The following is a 4,227-nucleotide window of genomic DNA, read 5'->3' as shown; positions in this document are numbered from 1 at the left end:
GCTATCACCGCCACAACCATTAACCTCCGATCCAGTTTCATCTAAAAAATTTAACAAAAGCTTAATCTTCCCTAATTGAAATTGACAAACATCCCATTTGACTCCTTTTTCCAACCAAATAATATGCAAAGTTCAACAAATAAAAGGGTGATTAAATACTTGGAAAAAAAAAACAGATGTTTTCTGGAGCCCATTTGTTTGTTCTTTCTTCACGACCATTGATTTCAATTCCAAAAGATGAAAAAAAGAAAAGAAAGTGATACGCAGAATTGGAGGATATTGACAAAGTTGCCAACAAGAATGAGAGGAAAAAGCAATTCATGAGGTACTTTTGGGTTTCAATTTGGTGCTTGAGTTTCTAGCTGGCGTGTTTGTGGTTCAGTTGTTTAGGGGAAAGGAGAACGAAGATGATAAGCATTGTGGAGTAGATAATAGACGAGGAATGATTGACTGATAAAATTAGGAGTGGCAATTCGGGTCCAAATCATGTTGGCGGGTCGGGTTCGGGTCAACCCGTCAGAAAATCTATTGACCCGAACCCGACCCACCAACCCGTGACGGGTCAGGTATGCTAACCCGAACCCGAAAATTTCAGGTTGACGGGTTGGCGGGTCGACCCGAAATGACCCGAAACTTAATTTTAATTTATTAATTTATCACTGTAATTTCTAATAAAATCAATTTCTCACAAAACTAATTACATAATCAAGTAATAAAAATTTAAATAAATAATTCCAAACCAAATCTAAAATAAATTAAACACTGTAAAAGTGTTTTATCCCAAAAAAAATATAAATTAAATTAAAACAGTATAAAAGTAAAAAATAATATAATATATTATTTGTCCAAATATAATAATTTCAACTTCACACAAATTAAATAAATTCATTTAGGATTAAGTAATTAATGCCTTTGAAAAAAAGAATAACTTAGTTTAGTTAGATAAAATTATTTTTATGTTTATTAAATTATTTTTAATTCGTAAACGGGTCATATCGGGTCATATTAGGTCACCACGGGTTGACCCGAAATCGACCTGTTTTCTTTTCGGGTTCATCGGGTCCAACCCGATTCTGACCCGAATTCCCGAAACCTCAACCCAAACCCATTAATTTCGTGTTAGGTTCGTGTCGTGTTTTCAGGTCGTGTCGAAAATTGCCACCCCTAGATAAAATGTAGGAGGAGGAATTAAAATCTAGGAGAGTTTCATTTGAAACCCAAAAATTTTGAAATTTAATTGCAAAACCTTAAGTAAGAGCAAAGTTGTCTCGTGAATAGAAATTTGTTCTAGATCCTAATTTTTGTTCTGACAATATTACTAGCCATTGGCATTTAATGTATTTATGTTGTTGTTAAAGTTCTAGTATTAAGTCAAGTATAAGGCAAGTATAAGATACGTATTTAAAGTCCTAGTATAAGGCAAGTAGTTTACTTTTTGAGGTGAATCGCCATACGCTCACCGGTGACCATATGTTTGTTTTGGCTCTTTCTTTAGAACTTTGACAGTTAAGTGCCAATTTGTAGTGGTAATAGCTAGCGTCAGAGTGTTTCCTTTTCCCCTTTCTTCCACATCGGTCCAGTAAGGGTTGAGTGATGAGAGTTTAAGTCCCTTGATCCAACTTGAAAGTCAGCAATTACTTTTTGAGTTGGGTTGAGGATCAGGTTTAAAAATTCTTTCTCGCTATTGACGGAAAAAGAAGTGCCAATTTGTAGTGATCTAACTTTTATAGCGCAATGTCCTGGAAGTTTCTGCCCTAAATTAAACTTGTGTCTAAATCCTTTCATTAAAAGAAAAGAAAAGAAAAGAAAAGAAAAAAAAGCACTCTGTTTAAATCCAATTATTAAACAAATAGAAAATTGTAGTTTTAGTACCCAAACTTTGATGCATGAGCAGTTTTAGTTTCCAAATTTTGGACCAAAACAAATTTTGTACCCAATCTTACAACTTTTGAGCACATTTAATGCCCTTGATGAGTTTTTTTCCCAATTTGCTATTGGAAAAAGTTACATGATAGACACATGTGCAGCAACTATTTTATAAAAAATGTGAAAAACGTAAATATTCTTCTCGTACTAAGTACCAAGTTTAAGGACTAATAATAACACGTGATTCAGTTATGTAAAGACGAAACAAATTTAGAGTAAAAAAAGCTCCTACGGGGCAAATCACAGATTGAAAACTATCCATCTTCTATCTCTCCTCTTCTTTATTCTCATTTCCTCATATGAAAAAAAAATTTACACTCTTATTTCAATTGACACTTTATGAATTCAACCATGAAATCATAAGAAAACTTGGTGAAATTTAGCTTCTAAGATTCACCTTTTTAGTTTGTGATTTGCTTGTAGGAGTTTTTTTTCTTGTGTTATATTAGTTTTGATTTTAAATGACTGAATCACATGCTATTATTAGGTCTTAAACTTGGTACTTAGCGTCAGAAGGAAATTTTACATTCTTTTGTCCTTTTTTTAATAAAATAGTTGCTGGACATGTGACTATTACGTGACTCTTTTCAATAGCAATTTGGGAAAGATCCGTCAAAAGTACTAAATGCACTCAAAACTTGTAAGATTATGTACCATATTTGTTTTCGTCCAAAGTTTGGAGAATAAAATTGTTATTTATCAAAATTTGGGTACTAAAATCTCATTTTTCTCTTTTTGTTTAAATAAAACTAATACGCGCTTAAATAACTCTCGCCCAAACAATTCAGAGTTCACAAAGCAGAGCACACAAAAATCAAAATCTTCCCCAGGGCCAGGAGACGCTTTTTTTTTTTTTTTTTAATTTCAACTTTTTGCTCCCAATGTTCTCCTAGACTGGCTTCTCAATCAGAATGAGGCCACAAGATTTTGGGCCGGTCCATTCCATTTTCATAAGTATCCAATTATTCAACACTGCTATCCAAAAACCAAACATGCAAAATTTCCGACGTGACAAGCTCTTTCAGTCAATTCAACACGGCATTTGAAACAAAAACCCATGCTGTTAAGATAAGGCCCATGTGGCTTTTTGGCACGAATCATCTATTCGTTTTCCCCTTGTTATTGTTTTCTTCCTGATTCGTTTTTATGCGGCCAACAGTACAGCTGCCAAATATACAAGTGTGTATGGAATTTAGGACAGCAAATGTTGCTAGTATAACTATTTTTAGGAGGTTAAGAGTGAAGATTGGTATAAGAAAGAAAATGTTAAGAGCTATGTTTTCAGAACCAGACCGGGTATCGACTAGGTCAAACTCAGGAGTCAGGGGTTAATAGGTTCAACCGAATTCGATAGGGGTTGAACCGGATAACGTCATAAATAAAAATTATTTAAAAATTAAAATATTATATTTAAAATACCTAATAACATGTTAATATTAATAAAGGTATATTCATATATATTTGATGTTTCAAATAAATTTAACAAGAAAATACAAAGAAATTAGAACAATCAAGTAGCAATTTATATTATTTAATGAGTATTAACAAGTTTAGAATTAAAATTATGGACTTAATTGAAAAATAACACCAAACTTTAAGAAAACATTGATAAAGTATGAAATATTTGAGGTATATTAATAATTTTTAACAATCTAGGGGTCAAAATATAAAATTAAAAAAGTTTGAGTTTTTTTTTTAAATGCTGATTGAACAGAAAAATCCGATTTTTTTCGGTCAAACTCGATTTTTTAGCATAACTCAGACCAGACACTTGGTTGATCCGGTCCGAGTTTTAAAACACAGGTTAAGACTTAAGAGTCAGATTACATCATTTATAGAGTTTTCAATGCCACATGTGGAACTCATAAAATTTTGTTCTATGATAGAATTGGGCCTAGATTTAAACTATACCTTTGTTCAGGTTTGTACATCCAGTGCATTCTTGCTGTTCCATTAATTATGCAAATAGAAGCTGGTGTGCCCTAGTTTATGATTATAATCTCTTCACATGTATAAGGAATTTTGAGTAGTGTTTATAGTTGTAAAATGCAAGGATCTAAAACCGTTATCACTTAATAGAGGTGATTAATCAAGGAACTCTAACTTGTTTGATAAATCATTTGAATGAGCTACCTGCCAAAAGTAATTCCTTAAATGAGAAAAACTCACCAACTTATGATTAACAAGAATGATGTAGTTTGGTAATTCACTAAAAGAAAAAATTGAGTTTTTATGACAGAAGACTTGAGGAACATTCCGAGGATCAGCTTCGATCTTGAAGAATTCAAGTTTCCTTTAAGA

Source organism: Coffea arabica, chromosome 4c (genome assembly GCF_036785885.1).
Source record: "Coffea arabica cultivar ET-39 chromosome 4c, Coffea Arabica ET-39 HiFi, whole genome shotgun sequence".
Classification (NCBI taxonomy): domain Eukaryota; kingdom Viridiplantae; phylum Streptophyta; class Magnoliopsida; order Gentianales; family Rubiaceae; genus Coffea; species Coffea arabica.
The sequence above is the reverse complement of the archived record's forward strand: the minus strand, read 5'-3'. Positions refer to the sequence as shown.